This window comes from Giraffa tippelskirchi, chromosome 3 (assembly GCF_054371585.1).
Source record: "Giraffa tippelskirchi isolate mGirTip1 chromosome 3, T2T-mGirTip1v1.2.pri, whole genome shotgun sequence".
In the NCBI taxonomy this organism is placed as follows: domain Eukaryota; kingdom Metazoa; phylum Chordata; class Mammalia; order Artiodactyla; family Giraffidae; genus Giraffa; species Giraffa tippelskirchi.
Window position 1 is genome coordinate 5314662 of NC_137277.1, and position 20159 is coordinate 5334820.

General features: G+C 49.0%; 1 protein-coding gene across 7 annotated transcripts in view; it reads right to left on the reverse strand.

Moving 5' to 3' along the window:
* Window positions 1-20159, reverse strand: part of SLC39A11 (solute carrier family 39 member 11) — a 371868-nt gene that overhangs the window by 349573 nt on the left and 2136 nt on the right. The window lies entirely within an intron of this gene.

Here is a 20159-nt window from a genome sequence, read left to right on the forward strand (position 1 = left end):
GTGCGCCCTAGAGCCCTCGCTCTGCAACAAGAGAAGCCACTGCAATGAGAAGCTTGCTCGCCTCAACTAGAGAGGAGCCCACGCAGCAACAGGACCTGGCAGAGCCAAAAACAAGCAAATAATAAAATTATTTTTTTAAAAAAGACCTTAAAAAAAAGAGCTAAGTATTAACTAAGATTTAACCAAGCTGAACAGAAAACGTTATTGTTTCTCCTAAGAAGAAAAGTGAGTAAAATATCATTAAACGAAATGCTGTGACTTGATGACTGGGTTCTGTCTGCTCCCGCAGGACAAAGATTTTCAGCGTGAGAGAGCTGATGACGCAGAGCCTCAACTCCAGGTGGGCGGGGAGGCAGGTGGCAAGGGGAGGGACAGGCTCTGTTTCATCTCTCTCTCCTCTCCTGGTATCACTGAAGGGCCAGCCCTGGGGGAGGAAAAGACCTCTTTCTTTTGGTCCACATGTCTGGTCCAGAGAGGGTGGATTTGTGTCCAGATCCTGCAAGGACTGGAAGCAGAAGAGGGGTGTCCTGGTTAGAGATAAGATCGCCCCATCCTTTCAGAGAAGACTGTTCAGGAATGGGATGCAAGGCCCACTTAAAAAGAAATCTGGAATGACTTCCTAGGCTTTACCCACACCACTTACTCAGTGATCGCGGCCTCCAATCGCTTAACAAGAGAGAAGGTCCCTTGGCAACGAAGAGAAATAGAGGGGTGTGCTGTGGGGTGTGCTGTGAAATAGGAGAAGGCAATGGCACCCCACTCCAGTACTCTTGCCTGGGAAACCCCATGGACGGAGGAGCCTGGTAGGCTGCAGCCCATGGAGTCGCGGAGAGTCGGACACGACTGAGCGACTTCGCTTTCACTTTTCACTGTCATGCACTGGAGGAGGAGGTGGCAACCCACTCCAGTGTTCTTGCCTGGAGAATCCCAGGGACGGGGGAGCCTGGAGGGCTGCCATCTATGGGGTCGCACAGAGTCGGACACGACTGACGCGACTGAGCAGCAGCAGCAGCAGCTGTGAAATACCAAATAAGATGGTGGTAGTCTGGATGCAGGAGGCACAGTGGTCCTAAGTCTTTACAAGGAATAGATTACAAGGTAGCCAGTACAGGGGTCCTGAGAGAAGACTGCTAGTCTCAAAAGAAGACTAAGGGCTTCCCTCATAGCTCGGTCAGTAAAGAATCTGCCTGCAATGCAGGAGATCCGGGCTCGATTCTGGGGTTGGGAAGATCCCCTGGAGAAGGAAATGGCAATCCACTCCTGTATTCTTGCCTGGAGAACCCCATGGACAGAGGAGCCTGTTGGGATACAGTCCATGGGGTTGCAAGAGTCGGACACGACTGAGCAACTAAACCACCACCACTTCCCTGGTGGTCCAGTGATTAAGACTTCGAGCTTCCACTGCAGGGGGCATAGGTTCGAGCCCTGGTGTGGGAACTAAGATCTTGCATGTTTTGGGGCATGATCAAAAACAGGAAGGTCGGCCACCAGCTCTACACGACTACCTATAGATGCACCAGGTACCCCAAAAGGCAGCAATACCCTCTGGGACAGTATCCCACCTCTGGTCTGCAGGTGGCTGGGTATCCGTTTCTTCAAGGCTCCCTGTCCCCCTGCCAGGGAATAAGGTCATTCCTGAGAGACCAGGTCTTTTTTTCTCATGAGGGTTCTTTTTTAACAAGAACCCCAAATGGTTCTTATATAACAAAATGAAAGCTTAGCTGTTTTCTTACCCTTCACCAGCATCCACTTCTCTGACGAAATGGACCATCTCCTAAGGCTCTCAAGTTCAAGGACTTTCCTGGTGGTCCAGTGGTTAAAACTCCATACTCGCACTATAAGGGTGCGGGTTTGATCCCTGGTTGGGGAACTAAGATCCTGCATGCCACGTGGTGCAGCCTAAATCAGTAAGTCTCTCAAGTTCAGCTCAGCTGGTATCTTCACTGCCCTGAGTTTGCTCGGACATATACAGATGATGCCACCGAGCCGGGGCACACACATGGGATGCTGGTGTACATGAAGAACGCGTTCACACGTGTGCATGTGACATGCATGCACACACACAGGAAGTGGACGTGTAACACACACTCACGTGCACACACAGTACACCATCTGTATCTTTGGGGCAAGATCTCAGATTCGGAGAATCGCCAAGGCTTTCAACCGAGGACGAGAACTAGAATCTGACTAACTCATCTGAAGCCTAAGGATATTGAGTCATCTCTTTCTCGATGGGGAAGGAGGACATTGTGCCAGCGGTAATTTTTCATCCAGAAGATTCTGTGTCAGGTCACAGACCGCACACCGAGCCCCAGCCAACTGTCCCTGCAACAACTCTTTAAGTTTAAAAGAAAAAAGGATTGGCAAAAGGGTGTGGACGATTCACTGCAAATCATTCCCACCAGTCAACCGACCTAAAGCACGGGTCCTGCTCAGAGCAATACTTTTGCATAAGAAACACATGACAACTTCTTTGCATAAAAATCACTCCAAATAATTTTTTTTTTTAAATCGATCCTTACTGAGGACAGAGTTTCAATAGGCATTCCCCACCCTCCCCCACCCCCGGACATCCCCCATGGCTCAAGCGGTAAAGAACCCACCTACGATGCAGGAGACGCAGGAGATGTGGGTTCAATCCTTGGGCCAGAAAGATTCCCTGGAGGAGGAAATGGCAGCCTACTCCAGTATTCTTGCCTGGGAAAACTGCATAAACAGAGGAGCCTGGCAGGCTACAGTCCATGGGGTCACAGAGTTGGAGACGACAGAGCACACAGAAGCACATCAACCACAACCCACCCAGCCACCCGCGCCAGCTTCCTAATATAAATCTGAGGTTGAACACTTCGGGGGAAGTTGAGATGCTCGGCCACCAAGAAAATGAATCACAGTTCTCTTTCTCAACCATGAACGCATCTCCACAAAAGCATGTCTTCAAGATAAAAGAAGTCCTTCCTTCACCCACTGTTCCACCCAGTCCATTTTCACAGCTCAAGACACCTGCATCAGCTCAACCCGTGCATTTGTGGAGTTTCTTTTGGGGGGGGCATGCAGCATGTGGGATCTTAGCTCCCTGACCAGGGATCGAACCCAGCCCCTCCACTGGAAGCATGGGATCTTAACCACAGGACCGCCAGGGAAGCCCCTCATCCCACGCATTTTTAAGTACCAGCCAGTATGTGACGGAGAAGAGCTTCTTTTTAGAGCCTTCCTTGATGAACTGAGTGGCTCAAATGGTAAAGAGTCTGCCTGCAATGCGGGAGACCTGTGTTCGATCCCTGGGTCAGGAAGATCCCTGGAGGAAGGCATGGCAACCCACTCCAGTATTCTTGTCTGGAGAATTCCATGGACAGAGGAGCCTGGCAGGCTATAGTCCATGGGGCTGCAAGGAGTCGGACACAAGTGAGCAACTTTCACTCTCTTTCAGTATGGGATGGGGAACAGCATGTTCTTAGAGCCTTTGTTGGTGAACTGGAGTCTCCAGGGTTCATTCTCAAGATGATTTAGAGTTAGCTTAGTTGCAGCCGCACTGCCGCTTTAAAGTCTAGACACTTCCAGAGCAAAGGCTCAGACTGGATTAAGACTCAATTTGGCTTCCACTTACAATGCTTTCCTCTTTTTTTTTGCAGATTAAAACAGTCTCCTACATTCCAATAGTTTCCAGAGTAATCGAAGTTCATGAAAAAGATAATGGAGACGTCAAATTTCTGACTAAAAGAGATAATGAGGAAGTTGACGATAGAGGATTGTACCAGGAAGGCCAGAACTGGCCTGAAAAGAAGGACGTGGTGAGGAGAGCTGGAGGGTTTTCACCATAGGTTGGAAGAGTCACCATAACAATGGAGGACGGTCCAAAATTCAAGCATGCTGTTTTGGCTGTAATGGGTGCATATGTGTTACTATTTGTGAATCTTAAAATGAAAAACAGTTCCTGGGACCAGATTGAAGAAAGTTCTGTTGAAAGAGAGAGAAAGTAATCTATTTAAAATGCTCCACTTTCCGTAGAAAAGGAAACAATGTGGAGATGTCTGAATAAATGATTCATCAGCTAAAAGAATGAAATAAAACAGTCTCCCAAATAGCTCTCCCAAGTGGATGGTGCTGTATTATTCATCACGGCTCCTCTGGGAGGTGACAGACCTCAGCTGTCCCATGGTCCTTCTCTCCTGTACCCTCACGCAACCCCCTCTGCTTGCTCCCGGCTCCAGGGGCTTCAGGTGGCACCGGTCACATCCCCAGGCGTGCCATGTGGCACGGGATGGTCTTTGCAGCCAAGGAAACCCCATTCCTCCTCGATCTTAGACGAAACAGCTCCAGTCCAGAGTCGGGCTGGGACCTAGGACCCTTGGCTGCAGTGCTTGCACCTCAACATACCTCTCCTCCAGCAACAAAAGACAGAGAGACTGTGCGGGACTGAAAACAACTGCGTGCATGCACAGCTGGGGCAAAATTATGGACGAAAGATATGAAAAGACCAAAAAAAAAGCCCTACTGTCACTTCTGAAGGGCCAGGAGCAAACAGTGGGTGTCAGGAGCAAAAGCACAGGAATGTGTCCTGCGCACACCACCACCAAGGGGGTGGGCACACCCCGAAGCCACCCCTCCAGCCTGACGCCCTGAACACACCCCCTACCCTCGCCCCGTATAAGGAACAAGCTAGCTTTGGGGAGTGAGCAAGGGGCCCTGTTGTTCTCGCTTCTCCTGCTGTAGCAGGGGCCCCAATAGAGCCTTGTCTGAATTTGCTGTCTGGCTTATGATCAATGTCTATTGATTAAGGAGGCCAAGAACCCTTGCGGGTATCAGCCTCGCTCATGCCTCTCCTCCATCTCTCCAGCCTTCCCATCTTGGTGTGGCCTTAAGACAGAAGCAGTTTATTAACAGCTCATGGAGTAGGAGGAAAAGGTTCCCAGTCAGAACAATCCACTAAGGATGATGTGTTTGGAGGAGAAAATCAGCTCGTCCGGCCCCACAGAGCCACCACTTTCCCCAGCTGATCCCAAGGAAAAGGAATGATTCAACTCCCCAGGATGATCTGAAAGCCTTTTCCCCAGCAAGGGTCTCCATTCGAGTTTCCAGGAGCCAAGAACACTCTGATTGGAAAGAACAGAGTGCGGGCTGAGCGGCGCTGACTTGCAGAGCTCGCTGAAGATGGTCTAGTGTACGGGGCCTTCTCACTAGTCATCCTCACTCCTTGTTCCAGGGTTACTCTATCCAGCCTTCTCCAGCTGTCACGCGCCATAAACAATGGCGGGTTTTTATAAACAGCAGATCAATCATCATCAAAGGAGACTGACGACTCTTCACACTCGCTCTCGAATGCATTTCGCCCTCCTCGTCTGTTGTTTTGAGTGGTCCCAGCATTGTTCTCGGCTCCTCCTTTCTGAGGGTGGTGGAGGCAATGGGAGGCTTCGGGCTCCTTTCCATCCCCATCTTTGAAGGCTTAAAGGAGTTTTCTTTCTCCTTCCATGCACTGCCCATACCAGGAAACCTGGGACACCCAGAAAAAGCCTGCAGCAATCTCGAAGGCAAAAAGGGTTTTAACTTCGTGCTATGATGGGTGGTTTTTTTGCCTTTTCATACTGTTCATGGGGTTATCAGGGCAAGAATACTGAAGTGGTTTGTCATTCCCTTCCTCAGTGGACCACGTTTTCTCAGAACTCTCACCATGGCCATCTTGGGTAGCCCTACATGGCATGCTTCATAGTTTCATTGAGTTAGACAAGGCTGTGATCCAAGTGATGAGTTTGGTTAGTTTTATGTAATTGTGATTTCCATTCTGTCTGTCCTCGGATGGATAAGGATTAGAGGCTTATGGAATCTTCCTGATGGGAGAGACTGACTGTGGGGGAAACTGGGTTTTGTTCTGATGGGTGGGGCTGCGCTCAGTAAATCTTTAATCCAATTTTCTGTTGATGGGCGGGGCTGTGTTCCCTCCCTGTAGTTTGGCCTGAGGCCAGACTATGGTAGGAGTAATGGCAACCTCCTTCAAAAGAGCTTATGCCCAGACTGTTGTATTCAGTGCCCCTGACCCCGCAGCAGGTCACTGCCGACCCACGCCTCCACCAGAGACTCCTGGACACTCACAGGCAGGCCCAGCTCAGTCTCCGGTGGGGTCCCCGCTCCTTCTCCGGGGTCCTGGTGCTCACACGGTTTTGTTTGTGCCTTCCAAGAGGCTGTTTCCCCACCTGCGGAAGTTCTGTATCAAATCCCACTGGCCTCCAAAGTCAAATTCCCTGGGGGTTCTCAGTCCCTTTGTCCCATCCCCAGGTTGGGAAATCTGTTGTGGGTTCCAGAACTTTCACAACAATGCAATAACTTCTTTTTAATATGTAGAGAATAGGTGTGCACCGAAGCCAGAAATTTTTACTATTCTCTTGGTATCTGGACTGTGGTTATTTTTGCTAATATGTCATTCCCATTTGCCCAGTATTTAGACGAAATAGCTAATGCTGCTTGTGTTTTCAAATAAGCTGCACCAGCCTTTGTAATTGTGTGTGTTTCTGTCAAATAAATTTACTTCGATCTTCACTGTTATGATTGATGGCATATATTAGAAACCAAGAAGCAGACATTTTTTTTTTACTGACTTTATTTTTGCAAGGGTGCTGTTTCAGAAACCGCCTCCACATGAAATCACACGCTCAATGAAGGAACTCAGGGTGAAGTCTGTTCATGAGGCCAGCCGTGTGGACTCAGCTCGGTTCCTGCCTACTTCTGGAAAAGATCCCACAGATTCAGGAAAATGAGCCAGAGTCCCAGGTGACACAACCCACCTAAAATGTGGAACTGGAAACTTTATAACTCTACAGTTTGTCTTAGAACTCCCAGCCCAAGGGAGAGCATACAAGACATTTTCTAGAAGTCTCAGCCATTATTTGCCTGGTAGCAAAAGAAAAAAAAAAATCAAGGCTTAAAAACAGACAACCAGGGACTTCCCTGGTGGTCCAGTGGTTGAGACTTCACCTTCCAGTGCAGGGGGTGTGGGTTCGATCCCTGGTCAGGGAGCTAAGACCCCACATGCCTCAGGGCCAAAAAACCAGAACATAAACAACAGAAGCAATAGTGTAACAAATTCAATAAAGACTTTTAAAATGGTCCACGTCAAAAAAAAAACCTTTTAAAGAGTCCCATTTAGTACAATGACTTTTTAACGGCCCCATCTGATTTCTTCCAGATTTTGTAAAATAGTTTAAGTAGCATGACAAAGTCATGGTAAAGCAGATGACCAAAGGGATGCTCTAAGAATGTCATAAAGACATGTCAGCTTTGCCAAGACTGATGACAGAGAAATGTCAAGAGTTTTGAAATCAGGTCAAAGAAAATGACTTTCTATCATCTTCTCATCATGTCTTTCAGTCAAAATCAAAACATTACAAAAATTTCCAGGTGCTTGCTGCTGCTGCTGCTGCTGCTGCTGCTGCTAAGTTGCTTCAGTCGTGTCCGACTCTGTGCGACCCCACAGATGGCAGCCCACCAGGCTCCCCCATCCTGGGATTCTCCAGGCAAGAACACTGGAGTGGGTTGCCATTTCCTTCTCCAATGCATGAAAGTGAAAATTGAAAGTGAAGTCGCTCAGTTGTGTCCGACTCTTAGCGACCCCATGGACCGCAGCCTATCAGGCTCTTCCATCCCTGGGATTCTCCAGGCAAAAGTACTGGAGTGGGTTGCCAGTGCCTTCTCCGTTCCAGGTGCTTAAAACAGTCTTAAGTATGAGTTAGACTGTTAAAATCAGAAAAGGAAATTAGCTAACTTTTGGAGGGCTCACAATGCACTCACTTTTGGAGTCCTGTTCTAAGCACTTTATATTCACCATTGTATTCAATTGTCGCAAAAGCTCTATGACATAGGTCCAACTGTTACCCCCATTCTACAGATGAGGAAACCGAGGCATGGCGGGACTTACATCCCTCGCCCAGAACCCGATTTGTTAACCACATCACTGCACTTTCACTTACGGGAGGTGTGACCTGGAGCTTGTGACATTCCCAAACCCCTGCTTTCCTGTCTGCAAAACTGGGATCACAGCACCTATCAGACAGAGTTGTATCAAGACTGGCTGAACAGAGATATTACAAATAATTTATCACATTACCAGGGATGGAGGGGTGTCCAATAAATGTGAAATTCCCCTTGCCTTTCATCGCAGCAAGAAAAGACCAGAAACTTCTGGGTCATTAAACCCCCGAACATTTTCCAGATTGGCTAATATTAAACCACGGCTTCTGATCCTGCCATTAGGAAAACTCAGCTGGCCCTGACACAACTGACTGCATGATGCAAAATAAAGCAAGTCCAGCACAGAAAAGTGAGTGGATTATGCACTGCCTGGTAAGGCGCTAAACGACTTCTGTCCACACAGTGCTCCTTGCCTAGAGGGCTTTCCTCCTCTGCTAGGCCTCAACTTGTCTGCACCCGAACAGACAGGGGATACAAGGACTCCCCTTCCTAAACAGGGGCTGGTGTTGTACAGGTGTTGCAGAAACTTAGGGTGCACAGCGTGTTCTAAATTGCTGAGCTGTTTGCTCTTCCCCCGGGGTGACATCGGGGCTGGACTGGGGCCTGGTGCTAACGGGGCGGGGGAATCACGTTGCTAATCTGGGGTCTGTAACCATCTGCATGGCACACGGTCCAGCTGGAAACAGATGGTGCACTCAGAGGGGTTTAACTAAAATGAATGTAATGGAAGGAGCTTCACACAGAGGGATGGGGTGGGGGGGTGGGGGGAGGAGAGAGAGAGCTGGATGAGGAGCCCGGAGTCCAGGCAAACGTGGAACACATCACCAGCCCAAGCGCTGAAACCGGAGGAGGCTACGAGAGCGCGCTGCCACGGGGAAGGCGAGACCAGGAGCTGTGCCTGCGACGTCATTCGCCCGCAGGCAGAACTCTATTGCACCCCTTTGCTCCCCTCCTGAGACAGGCTGGGACCTGGGACCCTTTGCTGTAGTGCTTGCACCTGGACACACATTTCCTCAAGCAACAAAATACAAAGAAACAATAGGAGACTAAAAATAACTGCATGCCTGCAGTTGGGGCAAAATTCTGAACAACAAGATACAAAAAGACCAAAAACCCAACTGCCACTTTTGAAGAGCCCCGGGCAAAAGCAGGGTACTGCGCATGCCCCCTGCACACCGCACCACGAGGGCGGTGAGCAAACCACCTAAGCTACCCTCCATTGGACCCCCGGACCCACCCCTACCCTCACCTCATACCTCACCAAGGCACGGGCATAACTAGGGGCCCTGGGGGCCTTCGGGAGTTAAACACTCTCTAAATTATAGGAGGATAAGGACTTCCCTGGTGGTCCAGTGGCTAAGACTCCACACTCCCAACGCAGGGGGCCCGGGTTCAATCCCTGGACAGGGGACTAGATCCCACACGCCACAACCAAGAGTTTGAAAGCCGCAGCTAAAGGTCCCACGGGCTGCAGTGAGGACTGAAGAGCCCACGTGGCACAGCCAAATAAATACATATTTTTTTAAATAAGCAAATTCTAAGAGGATAAACCGGATTTTCAGAAAATAACCACTGGACAGCTTGGGAGCTGCAAACGAGATGGAGGATTAGAGCTCCACCCGCTCGCACAGGAGGCTGGGTGGTCAAACCCAGAGATTCTGCTTTGGGCAGACGATGCCGAATGCAACCACGTGAGCTTCCTTTGTGAGACATAAACTCGTGGGCACGGCCTTTCAGATTCAAAGGTCAAGTAGCACACTCTTCCATGACCCCCACCTGTACCAAAAGCCTATCAAAAGTCTGTTCAATACATTTCAGCCAAGTGGTGGCATTCTCCCCCAAACTCTATTTGCAGACACTCAAACAGCAAATTTTCTCTGAGTCTTAAGAACTCAGGGTCTTTGATCACCCAGCCTCGGGCCAAGCAGGTTTATGCTTCTGATTTACCTGGTAGAGCTTAAAATACAACAGAAGCAAACAGAGTTCACAGTCCAGAGAGACAAGCCTTCCCGCAAGCACACCTCCTCCTGCAACGGCAGTTTGCTCAGGGATCTGATTTCCCTGTTGGAGTCTTTGAACTCTTCATGGTCTAAGTCCTCATTAGCTGACACATAATTTTAGGTTGTGTGAATCCCAGGATAAGACAGGATCCTGTCAATGGTTCATCCCCAGGAAAGGGAGACTTGACAACTGCTTCCTCCCAAGTTATTTCTCCAATTATGCTGTATCCAAGAGGAAACTATCCCTTCTTTCATCATTACAGTCAAATATTCTCAGGTGGCAGCTATGGGTACCTGGGCGGCCACAGTACTTCTCTAAGTAAGGTGAGGGCAAACTGAAGTTGCTCAGTCGTATCCAACTCTTTGCAACCCCATGGACTATAGCCTGCCAGGCTCCTCCGTGGGAAGAGGAGAAATGGGATTTCCCAGGCAAGAATACTGGTGAGGGCAGGATTACTGTAATAACATGTTGTTGTTGTTCAGTTGCTAAGTCATGCCCGACTTTTGCGACCCCATGGACTGTGGCCCACCGGGTTCCTCTGTCCATGGGATTTCCCAGGCAAGAACCCTAGGGTGAGTTGCCCTTTCCTTCTCGAGAGGATCTTCCCAATCCAGGGAGCAAACCAGCATCTCCTGCATTGCAGGCAGATTCTTAACTGCTGAGCCGCCAGGGAAGCCCTGTAATAAAATAGCTTCTCTTACAAGTGTGTCCTTCAGTTGAAAACATTCAACCACATGGAAGGGACCACCTTCCCCTGAACTTATCCTGATCCTCAGGATTGCTGTCCCAGAGTACACAGCCCAGAAGTAACAAGAAAAGGAATAAGAAGGTGAAAATGACCACAAGACTCTCCTAATTTCATAAGTAACATTTAAAAGCCCAAAGAATTCACATATTTTGGGGGCAAGGGGAGGGCTGAACAGATTACAAATGAATTCAGCAGTTTTGCAATTATAGTAATGAATCTAATCATTGCCTTTCATTCATAGGAATTCTAAGATAAGGTGTATTTTGAATGTTTATAGACGCATCAGCGTACCAATAAATGATTACGAAGTTAACTTACTTTTCACACACTAAACAAATAGTGAGTGTCTACTGTGTGTCAGACACAGCACTGTGTGGACTGGTCTGGAAGCTGGGAACCTGATGAGACAAAAGGCAGATCAGCTCTCTGCTCCAAGCTGACGTTTGTCACTCCGTTGTGATACAAGCAGATGCATAAATACGTGCACATGCATCACAACAGAGTGACAAACCTTATGGTAAACGTGCTACGGGGCAGTAAAGAGCAGGGCTAAGGTCGTGGACCCGAGGCAGACAGCCCGGCTTATATCTCAGCTCTACCACTTCCTCAGTCGTTTGGGGGAAATTATATAACCTCTCTTGGCCCCAGTTTCCCCTTCAATAAAGTAGAGATAAGAACAGGATCTAGTTCAGGGGGGTTTCTGTGAGAATTGAATAAGGTAATTCATTTTCAAGAGTTTATAAGAGTGGCTGACATATAGAAAGTCCTTTATAAATGCTAACGCTTCCCACTTTAAGTTGGGGTGACCCGGGCAGTCTTCTCAGAGGAGGTGACCCCACGTGACGATCTGATAAAAGAAACAGACGGGAGTGAAAGCCTTAGAAGGAAGTGAGTCAAGCCTCCTTTATGAGACGGAAAGGACACCAGTGAGGCTGGAACCGAGCGAGAGGGAAGAGCGGGCTGAGATGCAGCCAGTCATGCAGGGTCTTCGCTAGGAGTCAGAATTTGCCCCAGAAAAGGGAGAAGCCACTGGGGGGTTGAAGCAGGGGACACCCAGGGCCTGGTTCATACTTTTGAAAGAAGCAGCTGCTTTCATAATGAAGAGAGTTACTAATGGGACAGGAGCAGAAACGGGGAATTAGAAGGTAAGCCGAAGGACTTCCCTAGTGATCTGATGGTTAAGACTCACGCTTCCAATGCAGGGGGCGTGGGTTCAATCCCAGGTTTGGGAACTAAGATCCCACCAACAAAAGAGAAAGCAGTCTAAGTGGCTCAGAAGAGAAACTGATGACTTGGTCTCTGGTAGTAACAGTGGAAATGGAAAAGGCCAGGGATATACCCTGCATCAGGGATTAGCAAATTATGGGCCAAAATTGGCCCCTGCTGGCTTCTGTAGATGAAGTGTTCTTGGAGCACAGCCATGCCCGTCACTTACCTGCTGTCTGCTGCTGACTCCCTGCTACGATGGCCTTGTCGAACAGCTCTTACGGAGACCACAGGGCCTGCAAAAGCTGTCAACTCTCTGACTTCATAGCCAAAGTTCGTCAACCCCTATTTTGGAGGAAGAGTCTACAGGATTGGAAAATGGATCGGGTGTGGACAGAGAGAAGCATGGAGGGTTATTCCTGGGGTTTTGGCATGAATAACTCGGTGGTGCCATTTTCTGAGATAGGGTTGGCTCGGAGAAGAGAATAGGAAGGGTGGCAGGAAGAGAATGATTACTTTGGACATATTGGGTTTGAGATGTCTCTTAGACACGCAAGTGAAGAGTCTAAGGAGGCAGCTAGATGTATAATCCAGGAGCCCTGGGCTGGAGGAACAAATGCAGGAGGTATCTGCAAACACCTTTCCCCTTCTCTACACTTGCACTGCCATCATAACTTCCACCTGAACCCTTGGGGCGACCCTCTGAGTCTTTAGGGGACTGGGCAGGATGGAGTCACCTAGTCAGGGATTGCAGACTGAGAAGGGACCAGCGCTAAGGCTTGAGCCTGGGCCCCTCCAACATCATGAAGTCATGCAAAGGAAGAAGAGCCAGCAAAAGAGATTAAGAAGAAGTACCTAGTGATGGAAGAGGCTGTTTTGACAGAAGTCAAAAGGCAACTGTGTGTAATAGGCTCTAGATTCACCCACCTCATCATAACTGACTCAAATGCATTCCTTTTTATGATTGAGTAATATTCTGTTGTATGTATGTACGACTTCTTTATCCATTCATCTGTCGATGAACATCTAGGTTGCTTCCATGTTCTAGCTATTGTAAATAGTGCTACAAAATTTGCTCTAAGATGCAGGGAGCTCAAACCCAGTACTGTGGGACAACCTGGGGGGGGGGGAGGATGGAGAGGGAGGTGGAAGGGAGGTTCAACAGAGAGGGGGCATATGTATACCTGTGGCTGATTCATACTGACATATGGCAGCCACTAACACAGTACTGTGAAGCAATTACCCTCCAATTAAAAAAAGGCAACTGTGTCAATAAGGGGTGGGTCGGCCTTGCTGAACGCTGCTGAAAGGTCCAGAAACTAAGTGACTGCTGAAACTGAACCCGACAAGATGGGGAGGGCGGTCTTCCAGTGGATGCTATGATGATGCAAGGAGTCCTAAGGGATGGAGCTGGAGAAGAGAACTGGGGGCGTCTTGTGGAGACGGCAATTACCAAAGGTCAGAACCTTTCATCGTGATGCGGGCAGAGGTGGGCGCGCTGGAAGGAGACTGGAAGACAAAGCAGCGTTTTTATAAGACGGGAGATGCCAGGGAATATTTCTGAGATGATGGGAACCATCCCACTGAGAAGGAGAAAATTATGGAGGAGAGAGAAGAGAGTGAGCTCCTTGAGAGGTGGGAGGGGTGAGATCCAGAGTTAGATTTAGGGGACTTAACTTGAGGACCTTCCTGATTACTTCCATCTTCTCCCCACACATGAGAAAGTTCATCAGCCAGGGTGGAATGGTGGATCAGGGGGAAGACAGTGCGGGACACTTGAAAAGAAGTGAGACAAACTTAGAGAACGAACTTATGGTTGCTGGGGACGAGGGGGGAAGAATGTGGGGAAGGGATAGTTAGGGAGTCTGGGACAGACACGTGCACGCTGCCATATTTAAACTGGATAAGGGTGGGGAGGGCGGTGGGGGGGGTTCAGGATGGGGGACACACATCTGTGGCTGATTCATGTTGGCTGATGTGTGGCAAAAACCACCACAATATTGTAAAGTAATTACCCTCCAATTAAAATAAATAAATTTTAAAAAGAAAATAGATAAAAAATAAAATGGAGAACCAACAAGGACCTCCTGTACAGCACAGGGAACTCTGCCCAATGTTATGTGGCAGCCTGGATAGGAGGGGAGTTTGGGGGAGGATGGATACATGTATACGTATGGCTGTGTCCCTTCGCTGCCCACCTGAAACTGTCACAAAATTGTTAATGGCCTTTACTCCAATACAAAATTAAAAGTTTAAAAAAGAGAAGTGAGAGATTGTTACAGGATCATTGACTGTTCATCAAGTATCTGTTCAATCCTCCATTGCATCAACGGAGCTAGTTAACATAGCAGGCGCTCAAATACACACTGATTAAGGGTCCAAACTAATGTTTGCAGTGGGATTTTTGATATCTCCTTCTCTAGTGAAGGTGTTGAGTCCGTGTGCAGTCCAGACATCCAGGCCCTCTTCATCAAATGCGATGCCTGCCTGGCTATTTGTTGAAGGCAGGGTCTCCGGTACTTGCAAACACTTAAGTCAAATAACCATCCCTCCCACGACAAATGTCACCTCCAGTTGACACAGGCTGATAAACATTGACACAGAGACGTTAAGACAACTGTGGGAGGCATTCTCCCCCTACTAGCATGTCAGCCACGGGCAAACACCCAGTGTCTCAATCACACCAAGCAGTGCTTCGTGACTGGGTTTTCTGTCCCGCCCTAGACACTCCTTTGATCGATACAGTTGATCCTTTAGCAGAATAAGTTTCCCTTTCTTTTTTTTGCTATCTGTTCATTTGTTGTCAGATTCCTCTCCTTTTTTTCCTTCTACCTTCTCGCTTTCTCCTTTTCCATTTCTCCTAGCTTTGTTGTTATTGTTTAGTCACAAAGTCATGTCCAACTCTTTTGCTGTCCCATGACTGTAGCCCGCCAGGTTTCTCTGTCCATGGGATTCTCCAGGCAAGAGTACTGGAGTGGGTTGCCATTTCCTCCTCTAGGGGACCTTCTCTACCCAGGGATGGAACCCACCTCTCCTGCATTGGCAGGTGAATTCTTTACCACTGAGCCACCTGGGAAGCCCTTCTCCTAGCTTACCCTGAGTTAAATGTCTTATTTTAATTTTCCTTGGTTACTTTGTCTCTTCCATTTATCATCTCTTCTCTGGTGTGCTCAGCCTCCATTCCATCCTAAATCTATAAGAGAACAGTCCTTCCTCCAACATCATCTGTGGGCGGACAGACCTAAGATTCAGCAGACTCCCCTTTCAGACTGAACACGGACATGCCAAAAAGGCAGTCACCTTCCATAAGAGGAGAGGTGTTGGGACTGCCCTGGCAGTCCAATGATTAAGACTTCACCTTCCATTCTAAGGGGTGCGGGTTCAATCCCTGGTCAGGGAGCTAAGATCAGGCATGCCTGGCAGCCAATAAAACAAAACATAAAACAGAGACAAGGACTTTCCCAGTGGTCCACTGATTAGGAATGCTCCGTGCAACGCAGGGGACTCAGGTTTGATCCCTGGTCAGGGAACTAGGATCCCATATACCACTGGGCAACTAAGCTCACGCCCCACAACTAGTGAGCCCGCGTGCCACAACTAAGACCTAAATAAACAAATATTTTTTTAAAACAGAAACAGTATTATAACAAATTCAATGAAGACTTTGGTCCACATCAAAAAAATCTTAAAAAAAAGAAGAGGTACTGAAATAAGGTATTGAAGTGGGGGTGATACAGGTCAGACCTGTCTTACTGCTTTTAGTATTTCAGTGACTAGGCAACTGATGACAGAAGACCCTTTTGCCTTTTCCAACGCTGCCTTTGGGCAGACACTTCGTGATTATGCAACATATAGGTAGGACGCTCTTCACTCATTTGGCAAATATTTATTAAATCCTTTCGTCAGGGAGCCAAGGTCCAGATGTGAGACCACACAATGCATAAATGAAGGAGAACATGTGGGATCTGCAAAAATCTATTTTTAAAAACCCTTCTATTTTAGGCATGATGCTGGCTGGCTTGCTCTATTTCTATTTAAATGGGAGGAGAAACCTGCCCCCTCAATGTTCTGAGTGAGATAAGAGTGCTGATGGGCCCAGAGAAAGTGACAATGTCAGAACATGTTCCCGGTTTTCAAAGACAGCCCTCCGGCAGGCAGACAACTTGGCTCCCGGGCACGGCCGCCCCGAGGTCACCTGCCCCTGCGTCACTGGACGCCACTCTAGCCCGGGGCCCGCAACTGTCCGAACCTGCAGATCCTCACTGCTGGGCAAAGGGCAGGAGGCGGTGCCAGTGCAGTTTGAATTTTGCTTCGGAATTGTCTGGTTCTTCTGGCTTTTGAGGTTCTGAAATTTCCTTTGAAGCTAGTAATGTGACAAAGATCAAGGACTGCAAAGTCAGACTAACTGAGATCTGAAGACTGACTCAGCCGCCAGCTGCCTGTGTCATCTCAGATAGGTTCCTCGTTCCTGATGAAACCCTGTTTTACAATCAGATGAGTGGAAGACGAGCTACGCTGTAGAAGTATTGTGAGAATTAAATATAATACATGCAAAGTGCCGAAGTGGTGCTTGAGATGCCAGCTATTATAATTGGCAGGATGCTGGGTTTGATTTCAGGAGCCCAGGGTGATCTAAATGTCATCTCTTGAACTTAAACACTGGATGCTTAAAATTCTACCCCAAAAGATTTAAGGAGAAAGGAGGAAAATTTGTCATCAGGAGTTGCCACACTGTGCCTGCCAATGTAGGGGTCATGGGTTTGATCCCAGGTCCGGGAAAATTCCACATGCCATGGAGCAACTAAGCATGTGCACCACAACGACTGAGCCCACGCTCCACAATAAGAGAAGCCACTGTGATGAGAAACCACACACCGCAAAGAGTGGCCTCCACTCGACCCAACTAGGGAAAGCCCATGCGCAGCAACAAAGACCCAAAGATCCAGTGCAACCAAAACTAAATAATCTTTTAAGTTAACAACAACAAAAAAAAGAGTTGCCACAAGATACACACACACATGCAGTCATCTCTAAATAAAAAGATGGCAAAATACTGAGTGAAGTAAGTCAGCCAAAGAAGGAGAAATATCATAGGATGTCCCTCATATGTGGAATCTAAAATGAAATGATACAAATAAACTTATTTAGAAACAGACTCATAGACTTAGAGAATGAACTTATGGTTGGGGGAGGAGGCTGGGGGAAGGGAGAGTTAGGGAATTTGGGATGGACACGTACACACTGCTATATTTAAAATAGATAACCAACAAGGACCTGCTGTGTAGCACAGGGAACTCTGCTCAGCGTCATGGGGCAGCCTGGATGGGACGGGAGTTTGGGGGAGAATAGATTCGCGTATATGTATGGCTGAGTCACTCAGCTATGTACCTGAAACTATCACAACATTGTTAATCGGCTCTATTCTAGTATAAAACAGTAAGTTTAAAAAAAAAAAAAAGATGGCAATAAAATGAGGAGGTACATTCTACTTGTGTGCTTCCTCGAAGGGAAAAAAAAAAAAAGACTATTTCACAGCTCAGCCCCGGCTCCCAGCCCAGTGCCTTGCCCAGCTGCTGGAGTTGAACTCCTTGCCCACATCCTGGTTTTGCTGGAGCCACAGAGCAGGAGGCAGAGGAAGAAGAAAGCCTCACTGTCACATCCATGCAGAGGGGCTGGGAAAGGGGCCGTGGAGAGTGAAGAGTCCAACACACAGTTCCCGCAGCCCCCGGAGTCCCCCAGCGCCCAGGCAAGAAGCCAGTTTGGTAACAGCCTCTGTTGGGCGCTCGGATCCGCAAGCAGAAGAGCAACAGTGGCATCTTCAGGGCAGCCGGGTGAACTTGGCTGGGGAGGCAGAGAGAAGGCATGGAGAAAGCCCTGCCTTCGGAACACACTGCTGTGATGTCAGCAGACGAGCCCGCCGTTTCTCCACCTGAAATGACAGCTGTGTGCGCCAGGGCCAGCCCCCCACCCCATGCGAACCCAGAGGCCCCCGCACCCAAGCTGATTGCTGACATTCCTCCCTCTTGCTCTTCCAAAGATGCCAGCAAAACTCTCATTCGTGGAGCCAGAAACTCAGGGGGTATAGGTCAGTTAGAGTCTCTAGGGCAAGCAACTGAAAGTGTTTTGATTTTGAAATGTATCAGTAAGATATTGGACTGCCCATAAAACCCCTGGGGAAGCTGAGGAACCCTGCTCAGCAGAGAGACAGGAACCAAGGAAAGGGAACCTTCAGAATTTAGTCAAGACACAAGATACTAGGGAGGTCACCCCTGGCTGTCACTGGCAGCTGGATGCTACAGCTGGATTCAATGTCTCTGCTGCCCTTGGAGAGTGGATGTTTGTAGGGGGCACCTCTGTCACTGCGAAAATGAAGTCTCCCTGCTCCTTGACATCACTAGCTCTCCATCTAAAGTCCTAGGTGGGTTGTGTCTGATCGGCCGATTTCAGCTCAGCTGTGAGTGGAACAGAGAGATGCTGCCATACAGCGGTGATTCTCAAACACAGAAGAGAGATCCTGCAGGTGATGGGAAGCCAAACAGCAAGTGTCCCTACCTAATGGGATTGCAGTGACGGCAAAGAGCAGACCTGCCACCAGGAAGCGCTTTGAGTTTGTGGGAAGTTGTGTGACAAAGTAGAAAAGGAATTCAAAATTCTAGGTCTCGGTGCTTATTCTGTCTCTGATTAACTATGTAGCAGGAATAAATAAGCTTCTCTGGGGTTTTTGTCAGACATTGAATAATTAATTATTCCTACCTCCTTTCCAGGGCTGACGTGTACATGGCATAATGTTGTGTATGGACTTTGACGGTTACACAGGGTAAATTCATTCGCCTCTCTGGGTCCCAGGTTACCCACCTGTCGAATTCCCTAGGTTGCAGGGCTATGGTGAGGCAAACTAGAGTACTATTTCTGGGGAGTTGCTAAGTGGTGTCCCGATTCTTTGCAACCCCATAGACTGTAGCCTGCCAGGCTCCCCTGTCCATGAGATTCTCCAGGCAAGAATACTGGAGTGGGTTGCCATTTCCTCCTCCAGGGAGAGTACTATAAATGAATGGTTCAGTTGACAGATTGAAATTTTTTGATGCCTGGGATTTGTCTCAAAATCATGGGGATGGTGGAAGGGAGAGATGTGGGGCTGGGGCATTCATGAGGCTGACCATGACTGAGTAAGCATAAGACCCAGCTGGTGGGCACCCCGTATCATTCTGCTTTAATGTGCGTATGAAATCTCCAGTAATGATTTGTTTTTGTAAATGAAGGGTCTTGGAAACACTCAGAAGAAAGAGGCCATACTCTCCAAGTTTCATTATCAGTGTTAGGCGTCCTCCCCACCCCCACCCCAGCCCCCCTCCCAGGCATTGTTTTCTCAGGCGTTTTGAGTCTTTTCCTCACTGCCCACTACCCTCCTCGCCGCACTGGTGCCAACGTAAGGTTCTATCTGGGAAACATCTTTGATGGTACAACACTGGTTTGAAACCAAATCCAAAAACCCGAAATAACCAACAATAGAAAACCAGAAGCAAACGAGCGTGCACACATCCCTGCGCGCGCACACCCCTGCGCTCCGGCGGCCGGAGCATCTGTGAAGTCACTTTCCAGTGAACGAAAACGGACTCCCAGGTCCCTCTTCCTAACATCGCATTCGGTGGATGACCAGAGGAAACAACGAACAACAAGGACGCCCCAGAAGGCTGCAGGCTGAGAGCCAGGGATGGGGGTCCAGCGGTCAGCTCTGTGCGCCCACCCGGCTCCCAGCCCGACCCGGACACGGCGGCGGCCGGGGGCCCGGAGGAGAAGGGGGCCGACCCAGGGGAAGGGGACGGGCCACGAGTGCCATCGAGCCCTCGCAGGGGAAAGACCGAAATCGGGGGCCGACGCGGGGGGCCTGGCGAGGGGATCTAAGCATCCCGAGGAGGGGTTACAATCAGACCGCCGGCGCTTGATGACAATGAACCGCGACGAGGAAACGCTGCACCGGCGCTAGGAGAAGCTTCAGACCCGAGTGAGGCTGCGCGCCAACATACCCGCGGGCTCAGCCACCCAACAACCACGCAGGCTCCCTTTTAAAAAAGTGCCGCCCAACCATTTTAAAAAAAACAGTTTAAAAACAGTGCCGCCCATCACTGGCTCCGCCCCTCGGCCGCCCCGAACAAGCCCGGCCCCGCCCCCCACCAAGCCGGGCGGAAGCGCTTCCGCCCTCAACCAAGATGGCGGCGGGGCGGCGCGGCCGGGCGGAAGTGCCCGGGGG